A 26,474-nucleotide genomic window follows, 5' to 3' on the forward strand; every position below is an offset into this window, starting at 1 on the left:
TACCACCTAGTCTTAGTTAAAAAAAAAAAAAAAGAAGGGGCTCTCACTGAACCTTTCACATGCTGAAACCCTGTAGGAGTGATTCAAACTTATTCCGCCAGAGCTCCTAGGACTCAACCAACAGACAGGACCTACAGAGCTCTAGATCCATCAGAGGCTGACAGATCCCTCTAGACATGCCCTGAGAATAATTAGCTTGTGTGCCCTGGGACTGCAGGCACTTTTGGAAAACAATTATAACAGATCAAGGGCTCAACCAAAGCAGAATCCAAGTGAAATCATATGGACTGCAGAGGTCAGGGAAGGGATGGCTCTGGTCTCTGAAATCCCATCAAAATAATTAGGAAAGGAGGAGGGGATACGAAGGAGGGATGAGAAAAGAGAAGAAAAAGTCGGATCCCTGGCCTTAATTAAATCAGGGAATTGTGGGTAGGTGCAAATCCAGCCTGTCAGATGACATCCCTACTGTCTTCTCAAGTAGGCAGTGGGGGGCGGGGGGGGCGGGGGGAAAGGAATGTCCAGGTTTTGCCAGTGTACATCAACCTTTCTCTTCACCATCCACATCCACATGCACACTGAAATGCCTCTCCTCATAGAAGCTGCTCTTAAGAGGGGATCTTAAGAGAAAACATTACAACTACAGTGTGCTGCTGTGAAATTGCTGAAAACAACCTTTCCCTTGTTCATTCAGGAAATCAGAACACTGTCAAGAAGCAATGTGTGCCCAGGTTTGTGCCAGGTTAAACAATAAGACTCACCCTAATCACTGATGGTTTATACCTGCACTGGGAGGATTAAAACTAGAGCCCACAGTTACAGAAAGCATATGGCAGGCAGAGACTCACAGTGGAGCTGTAGCACACACATCCCCAGGTGCAGGGTGCACAGGAGTATCCGCCCAGCACAGTGCACACATAAAGGAGGTCTAGTGTGCATGGAGGCAGACTAAAGGTATCGTATCACCATTGTCAGAACTCTAAAACCCACCGCAATAAAATATTCCTCTGCATAGCAACAGATGCTCCTTCTGAAATCTCCCCCCATATGCCACTGCTGTTGAAATTTAAATTGCCAAAAAAAGAAGGAAAGTTAACATAAACTAGAGTAGTCTGAGAGTTATTCAAGAAGACTTTCTAGATGAGGAGTGGCCAAGGTTAAGCCTTGACCTGGGAGGATTTCAGTAGTCAACCATCCAGTAGGGATTCCTTCAAAATTTCATTTCTGTCTGCTGTGTTCATGAGTATTCTCCAAACCTAAGACTCCTTGCTGCTTTTCCACCAAAGAGGGTTAAGGAGGAGTCCTTGAAGGATGATCTAGAGCTCCTTGTGGAACTTCCAACAGAGAAGGGAGAAGAGTGCCTTTTCTAAGTAGGCCCTGGGGTGTGCCTGGGGCACAGAGGGGGTACAAGCAAGGTTCTCAGAAAAGAAGTAAAATAGAATAACAAGTTTGTTTGAGTCCTAAGGCAATGAAATGAAGAAAAAGGAAGCACTGTTAAGAATTAGAAAATAAAGCCAGATGCAGGTGGCTCACACCTGTAATCCTAGCTAGCTATTAGGAAGCTAAGATTAGAGAATCACAGTTCAAAGCCAGATGGGGAAGAAAAGTCCTCAGGAGACTCTTATCCACAATTAACCACTCAAAACCAGAATTGGAGGGCTGGGAATGTAGCTTAATGGTACAGTGTTTGCCTAGCATGCATGAAGCCCTGGGTTTGATTCCTCAGTTCCACATAAACAAAAAGAGCCCGAAGTGGTGCTGTGTCTCAAGGAGTACAGTGCTAGCTTTGAGCAAAAGAAATTGGGAACAGTGCCCAGGCCCTGAGTTAAAGCCCCAGAACTGTCAAAAGAAAAGAAAAAACAGAAAAACAGAAGTGGAGCTGTGGCTCAAAGTGGTAGAGCACTAGCCTGACAGAAAGAAAGGAAGGGAGGGAGGGAGGGAGAGAGGGAGGGAGGGAGGGAGAGAGGGAGGGAGGGAGGGAGGGAGGGAGGGAGGGAGGGAGAGAGGGAGGGAGGGAGGGAAAGAAAGAATTAGAAAATAGGAGAACTGAGTGTATTTACCACAATCCACAGAGCATGAAGCAAACAATGAATTGCTCTGTCCCTTAAACAGTTCTCTCTCCTCTCTCCTCCTCCTCCTCTCCCTGCCCCCATCTCAGGAATACCTCCCCTCTCAGCAGGGGGACCTGAGAGCCAGCTTCAAGTAACTGAAGGGCTGTCAGGAGAGAGAAGGATGAATCTCACTGTATAGCTGCAGGGGTGGAATTAGGCTCCATGGATAGAAATTATAAGGAGGCACATCTCAACATAGCATTAGCCTGATGCTGTCTTGTTAGATACCCCACAGTAGGACACTTGGAGGTGATGAGTGCTCAGGCACTGTACATGATCAAAAGACAACTGATGACCACTTATCAGAGAGTTGGATGGAGGGGCTGGGAATGTGGCTTAGCAGTAGAGTGCTTGCCTAGCATGCATGAGGCCCTGGGTTCGATTCCTCAGCACCACATAAACAGAAAAAGCCAGAAATGGTGCTGTGGCTCAAGTGGTAGAGTGCTAGCCTTGAGCAAAAAGAAGACAGGAACAGTGCTCAGGATCTGAGTCCAAGCCCCAGGACTGGCAAAAAAAAAGAACCAGAGAGTTGGAGGGTGCTGTAGGGATATCCCCACTATAAACATGGATCTTGGGGGCCACCTGGAGATTTCCCTTTAAATCTGAGATTCTCTGGCTCCAAGTCCTGCCCTTGAGCACATTCTTAGGTTTAAGTCACTTTACACAATATCCAGACTTTCCCAGACAAATCACGGAAGTATAAATGACAATCCTCAGAGACCCGTGAGTGAGTTCTCAAGTGTGTTCGTAGTCGTGGTTAGTTAAAAAGAACACCAGCCTCAGAAACAGGAGACCTGAGCTCCTCTCTAAAGCTTGTCATTAGCTCTGCAGCCAGGGGCAGATCTCTTCTCCGGCCCTTGTCTCCTTGTCTAGACACATAAGGAAGATGGCCAAAACTGTCTTCACTCTCCCCAGCTCAAAGCAATTCTTCCATACTTTATGGGTGATGGGAATCTGCCCTGTTCTCCTAGTTGCTCCCCTCATAGCACATAGCATAGTTCTTTTCATGTATCCAAAGATCCTATATGAAGGGCTTGCCTCTACCCTCGAAGGCCCATTCTTTCTGTGTATCCAAAGATGGAATATGAAGGATTGACTCCCCACAACCTATTGCCTCAGGCCCATACAGACACCAAGGAAGAGCCTCAATATGGGAACCTGCTTTGATATGCAGGCAGGACATCTCACCTAGGCCCAGCTGTAAACAACACTTTGTGGGCCAAATGGAAAAGCCCCAACTTCCTAGACCTAGTGGTGCTTTCAATAACCTGCTTCCTTGTCAGACCCCATATAAGCCTGGTCCCAAATTCACCCCCTTGCACAACTTCCAATCCTGAAGGAAGGTCTGTGCCCCTCACTGTTCCTCAATAAACAGTCCTTGCCTGTTGATAGGGTCAGGCCTATTTCTTTTCCGTTCTCCTCCATTTTCCCAACAAGGGGGAAAGTAAAAGTCATCAGGTGAGAGTCACCTACTCTTCACCTGCCTACCTCTGAAGCTGCATTCTCTGTCTCTTCTTTTACCAAGATGGAAAGCCTACTTCCTACTTCCTCTGCAGTCTTGTTTACTGCTCATGCTCTGGACTGTAGGTCCCGTAAAGCACTTGGGGCCTGACCTTATCCTCTTACTTGCATCCCCTATTTTCTACTCCCAGCTAGTATATCGGCAGAGCAAATGAGTGGTGTTCGTACAATAAAACTTCCCCCTAAAAACACTTATGAGACAACTTAGAAAAGTGAACTGTAGATATTTGATAATATTGAGGACCTAGTAAAAGAGGAAAAAATAGTAGTATTGTGATTATCTTATTTAAAGAAGTTCTTTCTTTTAAAAATAATCCAGGGAAGCCAGGTATTGTGGTACACACATGCAATCCCAGTACTTGAGTTAGAAGGATCATAGCTCTGGGTTAGCCTGGCCTAAATTTAACAAGACTCCATCTCAGAAATAAGCCAGGTGTAGTGGCTTATGCCTGTTGACCCAGCTACTTGGACAGTTCGAGGCTATGGGCCAGGCAAAAACAAAAGACCCTATATGAAAAACAAACAGGAAAAATACTTAAAAAAAAAAAAAAAAAGGACTGGGCTGTTGTTCAAGTAATAAAGCACTTCCCCAACAAGCTGAAAGTCCCAAGTCAAATCCCTACTAATAACAACAACAATTCAGAGAACAGGAGGAGCCATTGGGGATAAAGATAAAATGAAGTCAAATATGTATTTACCGAATTCAGGTAATGGAGTTGTGGTACTTTATTATGCCATAGGCTTAGTACCTTTAATCTGAAAATCCAGAATCAGAAATGGCTCCAAACTCAGAACTTTCTGGATGACAACATGACTCCACAAGTGAAAAATTCTAACCATGAAACTTTGTTTCATGTATAAAATTATTCAAAATATTATATACAATGGCCACCAGGCTATATGTATAAGGTACATATGGAGCATACATGAATTTGGGGTTTAGACTTGGGTCCCAACCCTAAAAATATCTTACAAGGCTGTCTGCAGATTCACACACTCCGAAACTTTCACATGCCTTGGCAAGGAAGAGGGGTAAATGAGCTTCACAGATAAGACTCAACCCCAAAAGGCAAGTGGAGAAGACAAATATGGTATTCCCAGGTTCCACTCTGTAACTCTGAGATTGCACGATCCTGAAGTCCCAGCAGGGGGAGCAGTCAGGTCTCACGCAAAGACGTGCAAACCAAGAGGAAGAAGCCTTGTCCATCCTCTCAACCTACCCAAAAGCCCATGGTAGCTCCCATTTTAATCCAATGTTTCACTGTTTCCTTATGCAGCATCTCACATCCCTTCCCTGAGAATAGTCTCAAAGGACTGGTGAAGATGAAATCATTCTCCTCTGTTTTGTTGATGAGGAAATGGAAGTTCAGGGTGAAACAGCAACTTGCCCAAGGTTATATAGATGGTAAGAGGCAAAGCTGGGACTAGACCCCAATTCTCCTTTCTGCCAAAGCCATATTTTTTTCTCTATCTTCTCACAAACTGTAAACTCATAGAGGGTAAAGTTCAAAATTTTTTAATCTTTAAAGCCCAAGTGCAAAAATCATTCTGGAAACAATAATAGTTTGGTGTCTACTGAATGAAAGAACAGAGGGGTATGAATTGAGCCCCCACATTCATTGTACATACTTCTTTGGGGCAGACATTTATCACAGCTTGGTGTTATAAGCCTAATGAGCATGCCTGCTCTCTCTCTCTCTCTCTCGCTCGCTCGTCTCTGTGTGTGTGTGTGTGTGTGTGTGTGTGTGTGTGTGTGTGTGTGTGTGTGCATGAGTCTTAGTGGACTACAAACTCCAGTGCCTGGAAGAGATAAGAAGGCTGCCATGATTCTGTGACGCCCATGACGTCTGGGCCAAGAGGCAGTCTGGAGACAATGGTTGGGAAAGGGCATGGTAGTAGTGTCCCCATTAGAAGACCGTTTGTTATTTTCTCTTTCAATGAAAGACCATTGTTTCATTATCACAGAATAAATAGAACTGCAATTTATGAGTCGCATGCTGATTTCTGAACTGTTGACATATGTCACTTTTCTGACTTTTGTAAATTATTCTCTCTGTGTCATTGAAAGTCAAATTGGGATACTGGGAGCTATATCCTTTCTCCATCTCTCCACCTCCCCACCCACTTTGGGATCCCACAGGCTAGGGTCCTTCTCCATTGGATAACATGAGATTTCTCCGAGCCCATCAATACGTTGGCAGAGGCTTAATGGGTCTCAGAATTCACTGAGGACTCCACATGTCTCAGCCCTGGCAAATGGCAAGACTTCGTACTCTCAGGAACACTGAACAGAACCAATTGGTTAACAGGAGGTGGGGAGGGCTAGGGAAATGCAAAGTTTAATTTCCTTCTCTGGCTCCTAGCCAGCTGGAGATGACAGCAGCTGCTAATATATTTCAAACAGCCAGCTTCACGCAACACTTGTAGTGTAAAATCTGGGTTTTTTGTTTTTTGTTTTTTTAATCAAACCCTGGGAAGCTATGATGGTGAATGTAGTCTGAGTGGGCCTGTTCCTTGACCCTGGCAGTTCAAATGGATAAAAGCTTTTCACTAGACCTGGCCTAAATACTTCCCACTGGGTGTGAGGTGGCGGTGTCTGCCTAGAGCAGTGTGTCACTGAAGCTACCCCATCAGGCATTTTGAGTTCATCTGGAAATTTCCCAGGGATTTTAGGGATCGGACAGATCAGGAGTGCTCAGACACAAATTAGGCACAAAGCAATCAGGTTTTTCATAAATAGTAACATGCCTGTGTGCTTCTAACCCATTCCTGGCAAATCCACCTGTCTGTTCAGGATGAGAAACAGGAGATCCAGGGATGATTGAAAGAATTACCAGTCAGAATGAGCTGATATTTAAGCACTTTCTCCTCTACTAAGGGGCTGGGTAAAACATACCCCATGGCCACTCTTAACTTTTAAGCTAGAGGAAGGGTGAATAGACAACCCTCAAATTAGCTTCTAGCTCAGCCCTTGGAGGAAAGTGTGCCAGGTTTCTGGGGAGAGAGAGCCTGTGACTAAAAGGGGTAAATGGAGGCTTCCAGCACTGAAAGTTCTGTTGACACTGACAGGAAGATGATGTTCTATGACCCCCATCTCTTCTCAGAGTGAGCAGCAAAACAGGAGCAGAAGAGACCACTGACAGAACAAGAGCTGAACCCACGCTACTGGCCTTTCCCCAACCAGGTGCTCCTCCTTGCCAGCCTTAGTTGAATTATATTGGTGATGCTCTAGAACAGATATCTGGAATCTACTTCAGGTTCACCAGGTTTTAGTGCTGTCTCTCCTTGCTCCAACAAACAAGATCGGCTGCAATGTAATAAACAAGTGAGACAGTTCTTGTGATTAACACAGATCCAAGACTGCTGCCCCTTTTCAGGGGGTACTCTAAAAATAACATTGACAAGTGTCCAAATGACCCCTGGGCACTCAATGCCATTACACAGTCACTCATAGGCACACACATTCTGTCTCCAAATTAATGAAGGCTGTTCACTCCTGGAACCAGACTCCAAGGGCCCATTCCCAAGTCCTCAGCCTTGACTCTGGGCTCTCAGGGAATTGTCCTTGAGAATGCAAAGCATGCTGGCTCTACATTATCCTGGGGAGAGAGTTTATTACTTTAAGCAGATTCTCCAATGGAAATGTGTCCTATAAAAGGTTAAGCCACTAACCTAAAGCCAGGTGCTGGTGGCTCACTCCTGTAATCCTAGCTACTCAGGAGACTACCATTTGAAGCCAGTCTAGGTGGGAAAGTCTGTGAGACTCTTATCTCCAATTAACTACCAAAAAGCTGGAAGTGGAGCTGTGGATCAACTGGTAGTATGCTAGCTTTGAGAAAAACAAACCAAACCAAAAAAAGCTCAGATACAAGACAGCTCTGAGTTCAAGCCCCAGCACTAACATAAAAAAAAGTCACTAATTCAGAAACAGAAACTGATTTATAAACACAGTAATGTTCTGGCAGCTCTACCCAACACCAGGTTGATGCTTTCACCTTAGATATGAAAGATAAATTCTCAGATTTTCACTGCCTCTGTAATTCCTCAAAACTGTTAAAACTCTCATCCTCTGACAAGAAACACCCAGGGTTTATTTCTCAGCCTGTTTATTACAAAGGCTGGTGACTTCACATTTGCATTGCAAATAGTTCTTTTGTGTTGACATTTCATTTAGACTTGAAGGGCCCATAATATTTTTCCACAGTTTGGGTGGGGTTAGTGGCTCATATCCAGAAACCCATAGCTATTCATGTACTCAAAATATAACAGATGCTCAATAACTGTAATTTGAATGACTGAATAAATGAATGAATTAATTTGAATATAGGTTTTCAACTTCCTAGTAGAAACACACATTCAGTTGTCTCTAAACAATTATAAAGTTAAAAGGCACTGGGTTTTTTTTTGTTGTTGTTGTGTAAAGATTAAGTACTGGTATCCATTATTTATTCATCCATTTAACAAATGTTTGCTCAATACCTCATTGAATTCCTGACTGAAAATTTCCTTGACAAACAGGAAGCAAAGACAGCGACATATTTGGCTAGGCACCAATGATTATCTCCTGGCACACATGCAATGCCCAAGGAATATCTGTTAGGTAGAAATAAAGGTTCTGAGATCTCACTTCCTTCAATAAAATACCAAGCACAGAGGCTAAGAATTTGAGGTGTGTCCTACTTCTAAAATAAGAGTACAAATTTTTAGTAGAGATAGACTTGGTGGCCCTGTGGATATTCATAACACATGGACTTGCAAAGTTGTAATAACCTATTCATATATTCCTTTAACACAAGGATACAGAGCCAAGCCTGACCTCTGTTAAATAGTCATTTCCACAAAAGCCTTTGGATTGCAGGTGAAGGCAAAGGAAGATTTGTTAGCATGGCTAAGGGAGAGGATAAGAATCTGTCCAGGTCAACTGGGAGAGATAGAGGGAAAGGGTGACATGGATTCAAAAAGAAAAGTATTCATGACTTGACTTATGTAACTGTAACCTTTCTGTACATCACTGCTACAATAACAATAAAACCTATTTAAGAAAAAATAATCTGGCCTAGCAGATGTGGACAGTTTGCCAGATGAGTGACATCTAATGGAGATTGAAGGATGAGGAGACTTGAGAGTCACAAAAAGCAGGTAAGGGTAAAGTGTTACAGGACTCTTCCTAAAAGAGCAAAGAGCAGACCCAAGAAATCCTCTCTCCACTGCTGGTCAGATAATAACCGAGAAGTCATCCTTGGTTTCCACTGAAGACCTAAAAGAAGTTTGAAAAGAGAAAATGAAATATCCTAATCTGACTTCATCTCTACCAGTTTCTTCCTTTCTTTATCCACTGAGTGATCACTGAGAAGTGGACACAGAGAATGGGCATGATGGAAAATCTTTCACTGAGAAAGAAAAGCATTCATGAGGCCTGGAGGTCAGAGGTAATGTGGTCCATTGGATGAAATAAAAGAAGCTCAAAGGAAGAGAATGGGAAGATGAAATAAGCAGAGTCAAAGCTTGGAGAGCTCTTTGGTTCATGTTCAGAATTTGTTCCAATTTGTAAGGACAAGAGAATGTGAAGGTAAGCTGAAATGTGATGTCACTCATATTTTTACTTTTAAAATGTTTCTCTACAAGGATTCATCTCAGGAAGCACTTGTATGGCTGAGCACCGGTTGTGACTCAGAATGGATGATAGCAACATAACTCCAAGAAATGGAAGCAAGAAGTTTTTTTTTGTACTGTTTTCGGTTCACACACACACACACACACACACACACACACACACACACACACCACCTATTTGTCAGTGTTTTTTTTAATTTCTGTACTCTTTGTCTTGAATATAAGTTTATCTGATTTGGGGAGGGGAAGGGGAAACACAGACACTGTGGGACAAAGGGTAAATCAATTCAGCAGTGAAACCACTAGACACTATGTTGGAAATGAACTGTACAACTGGGAGGGAGGGATGGAGTCAGGAGGGCAAAAATTGGGAGAGAATGAGGGAGGAGGTGACATTGATCAAAAGGAAATATTCTCATTACCTGACCCATGTAACTGTAACCCCTCTTGAGGAGGAGGAGGAGGAGAAGGAGGAGGAGGAGGAGGAGGAGGAGGAGGAGGAGGAGGGAAGAACAAGAAGAAGAACAACAAGAAGAAGAACAACAACAAGAAGAAGAACAAGAACAAGGGGCTGGGGATATGGCCTAGTGGCAAGAGCGCGTGCCTCGTATACATGAGGCCCTGGGTTCGATTCCCCAGCACCACATATACAGAAAAAAACGGCCAGAAGTGGCGCTGTGGCTCAAGTGGGAGAGTGCTAGCCTTGAGCAAAAAAGAAGAAGAAGAAGAAGAAGAAGAAGAAGAAGAAGAAGAAGAAGAAGAAGAAGACTATATCCAGGATCAATAGAATCCAAAAGGCCTACTGAAATGACTATATCCAGGATCAATAGAATCCAAAAGGCCTACTGAAACAAGTACAAACAGCAGACATGCAAATTACCGATCTGGACCTAAACTCTTGGCACATTTCTTTTAAAAAAAAAAAAAGTATTCTTATAAAGGTGAAGTATAAAGAGGTTACAGTTACATAAGTCAGGTAAAGAGTACATTTCGTATTGGACAATGTCATCCCTTCCCTCACTTTCTTCCAGTTTTCCCCTTCCATCTCCACCCATAAGTCATATAGTTCATTTTCAGTACACTGTCTAGTGAGTACCACTGCTGCACTTGTTTACCTTTTCTCTCTCCATCTCTTTGCCCCACCTTACCCTCCCAAAGATATATAAATGAATAAACAAGACAAAAAGAAAAAAAACTAGAACGAGTGGATCAGGAAAATGTACATATACGCAATGGAATTCTATGCCTCTATCAGAAAGAATGACATTGCCCCATTCATAAGGAAATATAAGGACTTGGAAAAAAATTATACTAAGTGAAGTGAGCCAGACCCAAAGAAACATGGACTCTATGGTTTTCCTCATAGGGAACAATTAGTACATGTTTAGGCTAGTCATAGCAGAAGATCACAATAGCCCAATAGTTATGCCCTTATGAACACATAGTGAAATGAACTCCATGTTATGGAAACAAGTGTCATATCAGTGTTGTAATTATTTTCAACATGCCATGTGAAATCTTACCCTTTTTTTTCTCTTGTATTCCCTTCCTGTGGTTTTACCCCCACTATCACTGTATCACATCTTAGTACCCCGGATACTGTATGTACATGTATTAGAACTAGGGAAGGGAAAGGGAATACCAAAATTGAGAGACAAAGAACAAAATGACAATCAATTCCAAAAGCAATACTTACAAAACCATTTGGTGTAAACCAACTGTACAACTCATGAGGGGGAGGAAGGAAGAGAGGGAGACAGGGGAAAATGAGGGAGGAGGTAACAAGTTGAACAAGAAATGTACTCACTGCCCTACACATGAAACTGTAACCCCTCTGTACTTCACTTTGACAATAAAGGGAAAAAAATTAAAGACTGAAAAAAAGCAGCAACAAAGACAAAATCTCTTCTTTCCATTTCCTAGAGTTCATTTTGATAAAGATTATTCTATATGATCAGAGATAATTTTTTTTAATTTTTATCTTTTATTGTTATTATAAAGGTGATGAGCAGGGGGATTGTGGTCACATAAGTCAGGTAGTGAGTACATTTCTTTTGGGGCAATGTCACCACTTTTTTTGTTCTCTCCCAGTTTTTCCCTCTTATCCTCATCTACCAAGTCATATAGTTCATTTTCAACATAGTGTTTAGTGAGTCCCACTACAGTGGGGCATTTCTTGATCTCTTGCCATATGTCAGACATGGATTGCCTTATTTAATTCTCCTACTCACCCTGTTAGACTGTTTCTATTATTATCCACATTTTCAGTGTCACAGAAGCTGGATACATCAGAGCTAATTTCCAGAGACCACCCATCTTGTAAGTGGCAGAACTGAGACTCAGGCCAGGCACTCAAGTGCCAATCCTTTTCTCCTTCCCTCTTAATCACCATGTCACACCATTTAGGCTTGTGGCTTGGACAGCAGGGAGAATGATGACAACACCATTGACTAAGGGGACAGCACAGAGCTGCTTTCCTGAAGCTGGGTGGAAAGATAGTTAGGAGTGCCATTTTCAAGATATCTATGAAATGGACCTCCAAATGAAATTACCACTGAGTAGACTGGAGTTCAGGAGACTCATATTGGAGGTGGAGGGACAAGACAGAGAGATCCTTGGATGTCATCAGGAAATAAGCAATGATGAATACTTCATGGGCTTCCTCCTAGAGAATGATACTAAGCTCAGGGCTTTCAGAGTGAAGACAATGTGGAAAGATGATGTCAGTAGCAATGAGCCCACCTAGGCCACAACACTGGGAGCTCCAGTAGTGTCTCCCATCAGTCCCATCCATCTCTACTCCCAGGTCTAGTCTAGAAGCCAAGATGTATGGCACCTGACCTCCCCAGTATTCTAGAACCTCAGCCTTCCCAGTGCTACCTGAATACTGCCTCGTGTCTGTACCACACAAGCCAATTCAGTGCCTCTTTAATCCTGATTAACTCCTTCCTAAGAGAGTCACGTCTCCACAGCGCCTGCCAGAATGGTAACTGACAGATAATGCACTGTGTCATTAACACATCCCTGTCTATTTAAAAACCTCCATAGAAGCAAGCAGATGAGCTTTGGAGTTAGCATAGCAGTACAGATTATTGTCTGGCTAATTCTAAACAGTCTTGTCAGAACTCCAGCAGGCAGTAAGTGGGGTACAGTCTTTATCTTCCTTGTGCACCCAGGAATTATGGTTGAAAAATACCAAAACAGCATTCAAGATGGGAAGTTAGAAGGCACATGATAGCCTGGCACACCTGGGCAGCCAGGAATAAGACACACCAATGTAACACCACTATGTCAACCATCCCTTGGTGATCCTCATCTCTTGGTGCTTGAGCCCTTGTGTAACTCATACCTGTAGTCTCAATACTAGGAAGCTGAAACAGGGAGATCTTGAGTTTGAGGCCAGCCCTGGCCACATAGTGAGATCTGTCTCATAAAACAAGAGAAAAACAGGTAAGTCTAAAGGAAAGAGGAATGGAGAAAGAGGAAGATGAGGGGATGGAGAAAAGAACCAAAGTCGAAAAGAAGTGGTGGTAAGGGTTCAGTAATGTCTGTCTTATATGTAGTGTCTCAAGGAGAGTTTATGAAAGAATAAATGAATAATGGATTTTTTTCTTTTTTCTTTTTTCAAATTTTTATTATCAAACTGATGTACAGAGAGGTTACAGTTTCATACGTTAGGCATTGGATACATTTCTTGTACTGTTTGTTACCTTGTCCCTCATGCCCCCCCCCCTTTTTTTTTTTTTTTTTTTTTGGCCAGTCCTGGGCCTTGGACTCAGGGCCTGAGCACTGTCCCTGGCTTCCTTTTTGCTCAAGGCTAGCACTCTGCCACTTGAGCCACAGCGCCACTTCTGGCCGTTTTCTGTATATGTGGTGCTGGGGAATCGAACCCAGGGCCTCATGTATACGAGGCAGGCACTCTTGCCACTAGGCCATATCCCCAGCCCTGAATAATGGATTTTTATCCTTCTGGCAAATAAATATGAGAACAGTGGTAGAGGACAATATACTTAACCATTTTGAGCTCTGTTTCCTTATCTATAAATAGCAATAAATACAAAACTCAATGACATGCCTATAGAAACATTAGCAGAATGTATGAGCGATAGAATGCACCTAAGAAAAATGAACCTGTCAACATAAAATACCTAGGAATAACCTTAACCAAAGAAGTGAAAGACCTCTTTGATGAGAACTTTAAAAGCTTGAAAAACAGGGCTGGGGATATAGCCTAGCGGCAAGAGTGCCTGCCTCGGATACACGAGGCCCTAGGTTCGATTCCCCAGCACCACATATACAGAAAATGGCCAGAAGCGGCGCTGTGGCTCAAGTGGAAGAGTGCTAGCCTTGAGCGGGAGGAAGCCAGGGACAGTGCTCAGGCCCTGAGTCCAAGGCCCAGGACTGGCCAAAAAAAAGCTTGAAAAACAAAATTAAGGCAGAACTAAGGAAATGGAAAAACCTCCCATGCTCCTGGATTGGGAGGATTAATATAATCAAAATGGCAATATTGCCAAAGGCTATCTACAAATTCAATGCAATACCCATTAATATCCCAACACCATTTTTTAATGAAATAGAGGAAGCAATCCAGAAATTCATATGGAACAATAAAAGACCTAGAATAGCAAAAACAATCCTAAGCAGAAAGAACAGTGCTGGAGGAATTACAATACCCAACTTCAAGCTGTATTATAAAGCTATAGTAATAAAAACAGCTTGGTATTGGCACCGGAACAGGCCTGAAGACCAATGGAACAGAATTGAAGACCCAGAAATGAACCCACAGAACCACGCCTACTTAATCTTTGATAAAGGAGCTAAAACAATAGTTTGGAGGAAAGATAGCCTCTTTAACAAATGGTGCTGGCAAAACTGGCTCAACACATGCAACAAACTAAAACTAGATCCTTATATATCACCCTGCACCAAAATCAATTACAAATGGATTAAAGACCTCGAAATCAAAACAGACACCCTGAAAACACTAAAGGAAGGAGTAGGAGAAACACTTGGGCTCCTTGGCACAGGACGGAACTTCCTTAACAAAGACCCAGAAAGGCTACATATCAAAGAAAGGTTGGACAAGTGGGACTGCATCAAACTGCAGAGCTTCTGCAAGGCAAAGGACATAGCTCACTAGATAAACAGAAAGCCTACAGACTGGGAGAAGATCTTTACCGGACATTCAACGGACAAAGGCCTCATATCTAAAATATATGCAGAACTAAAAAAATTACCTTCCTCCAAAACAAAACTGCAAAGAACCAATAGCCCCCTCATCAAGTGGGCTAAAGACTTACAAAGAGACTTCTCTGATGAGGAAATGAGAATGGCCAAGAGACATATGAAAAAGTGCTCTACATCACTGACCATAAAAGAAAAGCAAATCAAAACAACATTGAGATTCCATCTCACCCCAGTAAGAATGTCACATATCAAGAAAACTAACAATAACAATTGTTGGAGGGGATGTGACCAAAAGGGAACCCTACTTCATTGTTGGTGGGAATGTAAACTGGTTCAGCCACTCTGGCAAGCAGTATGGAGATTCCTCAGAAGGCTAAATATAGAACTCCCCTATGACCCAGCAGCCCCACTTTTGGGTATCTATCCAAAAGACCACAAACAAAATCACACTAAAGCCACCAGCACAACAATGTTCATTGCAGCGCAATTTGTCATAGCTAGAATCTGCAACCAACCCAGATGCCACTCAGTAGACGAATGGATCAGGAAAATGTGGTACATATACACAATGGAATTTTATGCCTCTATCAGAAAGAATGACATTGCCCCATTTGTAAGGAAATGGAAGGACTTGGAAAAAATTATACTAAGTGAGGTGAGCCAGACCCAAAGAAACATGGACTCTACGGTCTCCCTTATTGGGAATAATTAGTACAGGTTTAGGCAAGTCATAGCAGAGGATCACAAGAGCCCAACAGCTATACCCTTATGAACACATAAGATAATACTTAGTGAAATGAACTCCATGTTATGGAAACAATTGTTATATCATAGTTGTAACTACTTTCAACATCCCATGTGTATCTGTAGCTTCTATTATTGATGATGTTCTTTTTTTTTTTTTTTTTTTTTTGCCAGTCCTGGGCCTTGGACTCAGGGCTTGAGCACTGTCCCTGGCTTCTTTTTGCTCAAGGCTAGCACTCGGTCACTTGAGCCACAGCACCACTTCTGGCTGTTTTCTGTATACGTGGTGCTGGGGAATCGAACCTAGGGCTTCATGTATTCAAGGCAAGCACTCTTGCCACTAGGCAATATCCCCAGCCCCTATTGATGATGTTCTTGTATCACCTTCTGTGGTTGTACCTACACTATCTCTGTAATCTTATCTGAGTATATCGGAAACCGTGTATACTGGTATTAGAACTAGGAAATTGAAAGGGAATACCAAATCAAGAGACACAGGGTAAAAAAAGACAACTACAAAAGCAATACTTGCAAAACTGTTTGGTGTAAGTGAACTGAACATCCTATGGGAGGGAAGGAGGGAGGGGGGTATGAGGGACAAGGTAACAAACAGTACAAGACATGTATCCAATGCCTAACGTATGAAACTGTAACCTCTCTGTACATAAGTTTGATAATAAAAATTTGAAAAAGAAAAATGAACCTGTCTATTTAGAAATTGTTATGTTGACTCAACAGAGCATCAGCAGTATAGTGAAGGTTCTTTTTTGCTTCTGTGGGCCCTCAAAAAGCATTCACATCTGTGTTAAGGGAGTAAATTGGGAGAGAAAGCCAGATGTTAGAAACAATAATTCCTCCCAGCACCTTCCAACTGTCATGGAAGCACCTGCCTGCAGGTACTGTCCAGCTTTAACCCTCACTTTTGCTGTGTCTATCCCCTTAACCTGTGACCCCATCAACCAGTACATTTAAGTACTGTGTTAGATTATTTCAATGACAAAATAGGTGTCACGAACTACTTAGGAGAGGAGGGACTTATTTTCTCCAGTATTTCAGAGGTTTCAGTCCATTGTGGTAGGAAAGCCACAGCAGAGTAGCTCACTCAAAACAGGAAGAAGAGAGAGAGAAAGAGTGGGGGGGGGGGAAGGACCTGGGACTAGGTATAACCTTCAATGATACTGCTTTCAGTGACCCAGGGACAGTTTTTCCTGCTAGACCCCAGCTCCTAATTCCACCATTTCTCAAAATAGTTCCACCAATTCATTGAATACCTGAGCCCGTGGGGGACATTTCACATTCACACCATAACCTGTACCATCTTTCCAGTGTGCCCTCTGGTGGTACAAGACTGAGAAATCTATTGCCTGACTTGCCTAATCAGGTAGCTATTTCAGCCAGAGACTCCAGAGTTGTGAAACATTCCTTATCAATTTGTGTCCCTCCTACTCCCTGGGGGATTTCAAAAATGCTGAAATTAACAAATCTCCCAAAGGGGGAGGGGGTTGCTTGTCTCCCTTCCCTGTATTTCCAACCTTCCAGATCCTGGTTGGGTGACTTTTTACCATTCTGTGTTTTGTTTTGTTTGTTGGTGGGGGGGGGGCGGTTTGTCACTCCTAGGGCTTGAACTCAAGGCTAGCACGCTACCACTAGAGCCACAGCCCCACTTCCGGCTTTTTTTTTCTTTTTATGTGGTGCTGAGGAATCAAACCCAGGGCTTCATGCATGCTAGGCAAGCACTCTTATCGCTAAGCCACATTCCCAGCCCTTTACCATCCTGTTATCTCTCCAGTAGTTCAGATGACTTCTGCCCTCCCTTCTCCCTCGTTACTTTTGTTCATTCCATCTTTCTTCATCTCTTTCCCACTCTGTCTGTTCATCCCTTCCTTCTATACTCTCTACCCTTACATGCTCTGTGCCAGGTGCCATGACAAAAGAGCAAATCTAAGAGACATGGGGTCTCACCATTTAGTAAGGGGAAGCATGGGTACAAACACTTCTGTCAGCACCTCAGTTAAATCTGTGAAGCATCTCCAGTGTAAGCCAGATATTGTAATCCAGTGTTATTATAATAAGGGTAAAAATAAAATGAGTAGGAGCATAGAGGAAGGAGTGCTGGTCGGCCTGAAGACATCAGGGAAAGTTTCATGGGAGTGATTGTCATGCAGAAAGAAGTATTTCCAAGCTCACTGGAAAAAAATAATCTCTCAAAGGCAGAAAAACCTCATTTTTCCAAAAGCAGTCAATAATGGAAGCACAACTAAAACACACAGCTGTTTGGGTAGCGGTCCTTACAGCTTCACAAACACTGAACTTCAAATGTTCACCAAGCACTGTTCTAGGCACAGTGGATGCCATGAGGAACTTGTGGTCTAGTAACAGAGATAAACTCATAGGAGATAATTCCATTTATAGAACAAAAATGATTGTTGACAAAGACATAGATTTTGTTGTATTGAATTATTCCTTATAGAGAAATATTGTTCCCTTGAGCAGAAGAGCCAAAGCACTGAAAACAATTTACAACAGAAAGCAGATAGCTTTGTTGTGCAGAACACGGCAATGTCCTGATGCTCACATGCTCAGCCTTTTTTCATTTTCTCTCAGAACATTCTCATTCATCTTTCCAAGGTCCTTGTCCTTCTTACAACTGGGAAAAAGAAGTCTTTTATTTAAAAACCTATTTCATTTAAGTGGATTAAGGTGGATTTTTTTTCAGAGTAGAAAATCTTCAACATAGGGCCGCAAATGAGTTACCAGTTGTGAAGCCCTCTGTGCCTGTCCTAATCGAAAGGGCTGACTGTTGACTCTACTTTAATGCCAAAATTAGCACAGGTCAGGAGATTGAAGGACAAGTTTCAAGACCCATGCCGGAATTTTCCTGATCTATAACTCTGAGCAAGTCATCTGTGTGACACATCTGCCTCCTCCACCCAACATATTGTCTAGTAAGTAGTAGATACTTAATTAACATTGAACAGAGTGACTCTAAATATAATTTTCAACCCCAGAAAAAAAAGTGATTAAGTGTTGTTATGATGATAAATGAAAGATGATCATTCAGGTGACAACGTTGTAAATGGTAAAGGGGAATTGATGTTAGGGCTGACTTTAGACTTGGATCTATACCTATCTATACGTCAACTCTAAACTAGTTATGAGATTCAAGACTAAAGAGAGATGTTGTTATTGTTTGAGTTTTGTGGGGAAATGAATTAACCTCAGTGGGGTTCACGGTGAGTTCAATGGCAGGATACTGAAGGAAACAGCATCCTCTCCAGAGCCAAATTGGAAGAACAGAAAACAGATCTTCTGCACTGGCAATGATCACATTTTCTGCCTGATGATCATATTTTTTTAACCTGATTGTGTTATTGAATGTTCTGGCGCCCTCTGTACTTACTTAATTCTTATGATCCTTTGCTTATGGGATTTAAGGTATCATTGTGGTCTCCTCCCTAATGAAATGAGAGTTGATAATTGAGTTAGCACATCAACAGTCCATGACCAGCTTTGACAGGTCACTCTATGGACTCAGACCTGGTAACCGCCATGCCAGGGCTACTCACTCACTTCCTCATGCAGGGTGCATGATAAGAAGGCATATATGATAACCTCAGAGTCTGAATGAAATTTGTCTGCCTCCTACAGACACATACAGAGCTAAACATTCTTTAAGAACGTTCTTTGGGTAGACTGTGCCATAGGACCAGCCTTGGTGCAGAACTCCTCTGGTCACTATGCAGGTGGTGGGGATGGATGTGCCTTTTGTGAAGGAAATATGCTGACTTGGGTTGCCCACTGGGGTCTCCAGATGAAGGAGGCACCATTGTTTTTTTGGAACCCAGAAGAGCTGTGAAGATCAACCTCCAGTACTTAGAGTGGCCAGCTCACTATCTGATCTTCTTAACACAAAAGTGAGCAAAGCAGACTGCTGATGACTCAGATGCCTCAGAGAAGCAAATAAAGAGCTGCACTAAAGGTGGAAAACAAAAATGAAGTCAGAATAATGACATTATCAGCCAGGTGCTGGCTCATATTGATAATCCTAGCTACTCAGGAAGCTGATATATAAGGATCACAGTCATGTTGTGATCACAAAGCCACACTGGGCAGGTAAGTCTATTAGACTCTTATCTCTAATTAACTGCTGTTGAGGACAGCTGTGCCTTTAAGAGGCCACAGCTGGCTTTAGCCTTTAACAGAAAGAGAAGCCCCAGCCCCTGGGGCGAGCACGTGTTGGCCCTTGGGGGATTGTGATCCCCGCCCACAGAGGAAGTTTTATGACATCACTTGATGGGCATCCCAGTCAGCCAATCAGTCACCCCAAGTCCTTCCCCTTCCGCCTTTGTCACCTTAATAAATTCTTCTGCCCGCCCTCTGGGAGGCGGAGACCCATTCAACCATCCAACTGTCTCCACAATATCTTTGTCCTGCGGCTCCTGACACATTATGGGGGGCCGAGGAAGGGATTTTGGCATCCCACTTCAGCTTAGAGCAGTCCGGTAAGGACACGCCTTACTCCTTCTGCTGGTATGAGGGGTAGGGCGGAGTTTCTTCCATAGAATTGAGGTTCAGGCATTCCCCCGGGAGATGGGGGGGCGGGAAAGGGGTCCTAGAGACCCCAACATTTGGGCATCTCCTCTGAAGAAGTGAGGAGAAGGGGTCCTCAGAGGTCCCGACAAACTGCCAATATGCAGGAAGGAGAGCTCAAGTAATAGAGCACCAGCCTTGAATTCAAGCCCTAGCACTGGCACCAAAATAAATAAATTAGCTAAATAAATTAGGAGAAGTTGTCACAAGAAGACATGCTTTGAAAGAAACCTTGGAGCATTTTAAGTTGAAAATGAAATCACAATAGATGCAAGGAAAAAAAATAGAGTCATGAAAAGGTAAAATATGTGTGCAATATTGGCCCTATAAGCCAATCATAAATACATCTGTATGAATTTTTAAGTATGTATAAGTTAAAATACATAGCAACAGTGACATGTAAGTCAGAAGAGGATAAATGGAATTTAAGTACCTCAGATCTTTGCATTTTCTGGGAAGAGGGTTAAATGTACCAACTATGAGTAACAATAAAGTAGCGATAAATAAGTCAAAGCTGTCTACTCTTAGATAATCGGTAAAATAATAATGAGCATGTAACTTCAAATATAATAGAATAAAATGATTTCATTTAATCACTGTAAGCTAGGCACTGGAGGCTCATGCCTTTAATCTTAGCTGAGATATGAGATTTGTGGTTCGAATTCAGCCCAGGCAGAAAAGTCTTTGAGACACTTATATGCAATTATCCAGAAAAAATCTGGGAGTGGAAGTGTGGCTCAAGTTGTAGAGTACCAGACTTGAATGAAAAGCTGAGAGCAAGAAGCCCTGAGTTCAAGTTCCAATACCAGCACCAGTCATCATTGTCATCATCATCATCATCATCATCATCACCATCATCATCATCATCAAAGAAGAGAAGAAAAAAAAGAAAACTCAAAGCAAGCAGATGAAGAGCATATGAGAGAGCTATCCCCAAATTGGTCAATTATTATAGTAAATGTACATGGTTCTCTACATCAGTCCTCTAATGGGTGAGATTATCCACCTGAACATAAAAACAAAGCTCAATAATGTCCTCTTTCCAGGAGCTACATATAGAACACCAGTAAACAGACAGGTTAACAGTAAAATAGCAGAAAAAGATGGCATACTAACTTTTTTAAAAAGCTTGTAAGCTCCACAACACAGCTGAAGGCAAAAAGCATTACTAGAGATTTAGGGGACTCTTCATTATGATAAAAAGTCTTAATTTACCAGGAAGACATAACACTTTAAAATCTTTATGTACTTAATAACTTAGTCTCAAAATAAATGAAGCAAAATCTGAGTCAACTAGTAGGAAAATAAACAAATCTATAAAAGCAGTGGGAGATTTAAATACACCTCTGTCAGAAACTGACAGAACAAGCAGGAAAAGATCAGTGAAGAAGCAGGAAATCTGAACACCATGAGTAACAAACCTAACCTAATTGACATATTTAGAAGACTGTACTCAGCAATTGCAAATTACACATTCTTTTCAAGCACACTCAGAACACTTTTCAAAAACTAACCATATGCTGCACCATAAAGCAAGTCACAACAAATTCCAAAGGGTGGAAATCAAACTGAGGATCTTTAACCGCAAGGCAATTAAGCCAGAAATCAATAACAAAAAGATTACTAGAAGCCACATATGTTTAGAAATTAAGAAAGATACCATCTAAATACCTAATGAAGAAAGCACGATGAAAATGAGCATACAGTCAGCCTTCCATATTCACAGCTTCTCCATGGATAGACTCAACCAGCTGAAGAACAAATATGAAGTTCGGGAGCTGGGTGCTGGTGGCTCACACCTACAATCCTAGCTACACAGGAGGCTGAGATTTTAGGATTGCAGTTCAAAGCCAGCCCAGGCAAGAAAGTGCATGAGACTCTTATATCCAACTAACTACTAGAAAAACTAGAAGTGGCGCTGTGGCTCAAAGGGGTAGAGTGTTAGCCTTGATGAAAAGTGCTCAGGGGCAGGGCCTAGGCCCCGAATTCAGGCCCCACAACAGGGAGGGAGGGGGGGGGAGGGAGGGAGGGAGGGAGGGAGGGAGGGAGGGAGGGAGGGAGGGAGGGAGGGAGGAAGGAAGGAAGGAAGGAAGGAAGGAAGGAAGGAAGGAAGGAAGGAAGGAAAGAAGGAAGGAAGGAAATGAAGTCCAGCCTCAAATGTACATGTACCAAATGAACATGGACAATTTTTTGGTCATTAGTCACTGAGCAATTTAAACTTGTATTTACTTGGCTTTTTGTTCAAGATTGGCACTCTGCCACCTGAGCCATACCTCTACTTCCTAGAGATTATTTAATGCATGCAAAAAGGGTATACATAGGCTATGTGCAAATATTTCCCTGAGTTGTTTGGGGGGTGGGTGGTCCTGGGGGTTTGGGGAAGGTGGACCTTTTTTAGCTCAAAGATAGTTCTCTACTACTTGAACCATCACTCCATTTCTGGCTGTGCATGAACGTGTGTGTGTGAGTGTGTGTATGCGCACGCACGCACACACACACGCACGCGGTCAATTGGAGATCAGAGTCTCTTGGACTTTCCTTTCTAGGCTGGCTTCAAACCACAATCCTCAGATCTCAGCCTCCAGAGTAGCTAGGATTACAGGTATGAGCCACTGATGGGAAAAAAATAAAAAGAAAAAAGCTAAAAATTAATGAATTGTCAGTTATGCTTTATAATTTCAACCTTGTCTCTCCAAAAGCTTGTTCAATCCAACCTCTTAAGCTAGATTCCAAGCTTGTTGAACAAAGTTTGCAAGTTTCCTGGGCTAGATCTGCCATATTCTGGATCCCATTTATTTGTTTTTCTTAGTTTAATCCTTCATTTATATGTGGGGCAATGTTTGTTTGTCAGTTGTGGAGTTTGAACTCAGGGCCTGGACACTGTCTCTGAGCTTTTTTTCCTCAAGGCTAGTACTCTACCAATTTGAGCCACAACTCAACTTCTAGTTTTCTGGTGGTTAATTTGAAATAAGAGTTTCATGGACTTTCCTGCCTGGGCTGGCTTTGAACATCAATCCTCCGATTTCAGCCTCCTGAATATCTAGGATTGCAGCTACTAGGGACCAGCTATGTGGTGTATTGTGTGTGTGTGTGTGTGTGTGTGTGTGTGTGTGTATGTGTGTGTGTGTTGTCCAGGAGTCTGTGATGTAGCTCGGTGGCAAAAAGCTTGCTTAGCATGTGCAGTGTCCTGAGTTCAATCCCCAGTGCCAAAAAAAGAAAGAAATACAATTTTTTTTAAATAAACCTTTTTGGGCTGGGAATGTGGCTTAGTGGTAGAGTACTTGCCTAGTATACCCTGGGTTCAATTCCTCAGTACCACATAAACAGACAAAGCCCAAGTGGTGCTGTTGCTCAAGTAGTAGAGTGCTTATCTTGGGCAAAAGAAGCTCAAGGATAGTGTCTAGGCCCAGAGTTCAAGCCCCAGGACTAGCAAAAAACGAAATAAAGAAAGAAAAGAAAACATCCCTGAGAAATAAAGTTATATAGTCCTTTCATGTCTAAAAATAAGTCTACCTTTACCTTTGTCATTTGTTGTCGAGTGTAGACGTTTGGGTTAAAATTCTTTTTCCTCAAATCAAGTAGTAAGTCATGTGACTCAAAGTGAACCTGCTAACTGTCCTATCCTTCTCCCACAAGATGCCTGTTATGCAGTGAAAAAGGCAATTGCTTTGGTGACGCCCAGATTCATCTGACTCTGCTACTACTATCTGTATAATTTTGGGGAGGTTTCTTGACTACTCTGAGTATCACTTTTTCATGTGAAAGATTAGTGAAGGAAATTAAACAAGGCTCAAGAAATGCTAATGGTATATTTATATCTCAGGAAGGACAACTATGGCACCTCACTATAAAGCCACTCCTGTCCATAGCTCACATTCCCATTGATCGCTCTTCTCTTCTGACAATTGGTGCTGTCCACTTTTTAAGCAAGTTCAACACTGTTTCCTCATTTTAGGCCACTCCTCACATTATTCTTATGATCATCTCCTTCTTGTCTCCTCTTTGTTTCTCTCTTTGCCCACCCCTGCCCCACCAATCCCCATGCTATACAATAAGAAGGGATATGTAAAATAGATCAAGTATAGAGTCAAGAATGAGTATAAAAAGGAATGGCAAGAAGAGGATGCTTATTCTAATAAATTTATTTACCACCACAGTTTTGCCTTCTTTTTTCATCGACCTTGGACACTTTTTTCTCCAACCTTTACTTCAAGAGCACTATAAGCTTCTCTGAACACTGGAACTATGTACCCAACATCCATTCAACATCTCCACATCTGTGTCCATAATCTATTCAAGCTCAGCACATCTGAATGGAATTCACCATTCTCCACTTGCCCTTTTGAACCTACAATTTGCCTATTGCACAAGGTGGCTCATGTTAGGTAATAGCACTGCTCTCTACCCAATTGCCAAAGCCAGAAGCGTAGGCAGCATTCCTGCCACTTCCCCTCTCCATCAGATCCCATCTACATCCACTACTAGATTATCCTAAGTCTTCTGGGTCTCTTGTTCGGTTGGTATTAGGTCTCCAGGATTTGCTTTTCAAATCTCTTTCTTGCCACCTTCTCTCCCCCTCTCATGATTTCTGGTGCTTTGTTTTGTTTTGTTTTGTTTTGCAGGTCCTGGGACTTGAACTCAGGCCCTGGGCGCTGTCATTGAGCCTCTTTGCACTCAAGGCTAGAGCTCTACCACTTGAACCACAGTGCCACTTCCAGTTTTTTCTGAGTAGTTTATCAAAGATAAGAGTCTCAGGGACTTTCCTGCCTGGACTAGCTTTGAACTGTGATCCTCAGCTCTCAGCTTCCTGAGTACCTATTATTACATATATGAACCACTGGCACCCAGCTGTGTCTTTAATCTGTGCTCTTAGATATTTCTTTCATTTGAACTTCCAAGTGATTGTTTTCAATATCATCATCTGCCCTCCTTGATTTTTAAAATAGAAAATTAAGTCTTTTTTTTTTTGGTTCTAGGTATTTTTTTAATACTCTTTAAGTATTTGCATTAATCCTTTAAATAAGATCTGTGTGGTCTCCTCTAGCAGTTGTATTCAAAGAAGTCACTGATGTTTTTGTCAGAGTTCCCTGTAGCTAGTGAGAACTGCTGGAGACAAGATAGAGACCTGCTGTGTCTTGGCACCTAAGTCAAGCTGTCAAGAGTGACAATGACTTTGAGAGCACTAGAAAGCAACACAGCCTCTGACCCTAGGAGCCAACCAGGAGGCAGGTTGCCTCTGCTCAGAGAAAACCTCAGGAGGATGTCTCTCTGTTTTCTATCTCCTAAGAAACAAGCCTAAAGCTCTCAGGGGTGGCAAAGCCCAGTCCAAGCCAAGTTGCAGTTCAACATCTCAGGAGCAGAGGCCAGCAGAGTCTTAGGACCACCTAGAACTGGGCCTGATCTCCTCCAGTCCATCTAATTCTAGATTTCTAGGAAAGAGATTCCTTTATATTTTTCCCTTGCCTATAACTAGATGGACTAATTCTGAGGGACTAGAAGACAAGTAATATTTTCTAAAACAGAGAATTGGGGAAGTTCCCAAGGGTGTACCCAGAGAGGGCCCTACTGGTAAGTGGCATTCACTGGTCCATAGACAGGCAGCAAGAAAGCCAGTGTCCCATGTCCCAGAGCAGTGCTTGTCTTCCTCTTAGCTTTATTTGGGGAAGTATTTCTTCCTTTCACACAATTATCTTCCCTCTCCAAAAGAAAAATACTTCATAGATAAGGAAAATAAATTTTTTTAAACCCATTCAAGTTCCCTTACTGTCACTCAACCAGAATGCTCTTTAATATTTTACTTTAGTATTTTATATAAGATGCCATCACATCATAATTCTATACAATACTAAGAAAGAAAAAGTATTTCTAGTTTAAACTAGGACATCATATCAATGAGAAAATGTATTCCAGCTTCAGAGATAATAAATGTGATAACATATTTACATTCCAAAACTCCTGAATATAACATCTATATATTAATTGGGTCAGTATATCTAGTCTGTTTCAATTAACATAAGACTGTCCATCTGCCAGGGTGGAGTTCTCCATATACCCAAGAGTAGAAAACAAACATTTACCAACAAGGACTTTTTGATGATAGTAGTGAGGAAAATCTTCTGAAGTTCTAGATTTTTCCAGAGTTAAATAGGGGAAATCTAAGTATTCAGGAGGCTGAGATCATCCATAAGACTGTATCCCCAATAAACTACTAAAAAGCCAGAAGTGGAGCTGTGGCTCAATTGGTAGAATGCTAGCCTTAAGCAAAAAAGCTTAGGTATGGTGCCCAGGCCCTGAGTTCAAGCCCCAGGACTGACACAAAAAATCAGGTGGAAAACCTTATGCATAAAAGAAATATAAAGGTTGTCTTTTTAAGAATACACATAGCTTTATTCCCAATCATAAGAAACCAATTTGGTTCTGCTCACTATTTCTCGTGATATTGCTCAGAGCCTATACCTGTATACATGAAGATCTTTGTACAGGTTCCTGAGTGCAGTAAATACCCCAGATGTGACATTCCCAGAAGACTCTCATCAGACCACAGGACCCAAAGAGCTTTTTACTCATCACCCTGAAGCAGAACCCTCCTGTTCAAGGGCTCTCACACACCCCAGGGACAGTTAGCTCATCTATTCTTCAGTGAACAATGACCACATGCCCAGAACCAGGCAAGATGAAAGATAAAAAAGAAATTGTGGGCTGGGGATATGG

Source organism: Perognathus longimembris, chromosome 11 (genome assembly GCF_023159225.1).
Source record: "Perognathus longimembris pacificus isolate PPM17 chromosome 11, ASM2315922v1, whole genome shotgun sequence".
NCBI lineage: Eukaryota > Metazoa > Chordata > Mammalia > Rodentia > Heteromyidae > Perognathus > Perognathus longimembris.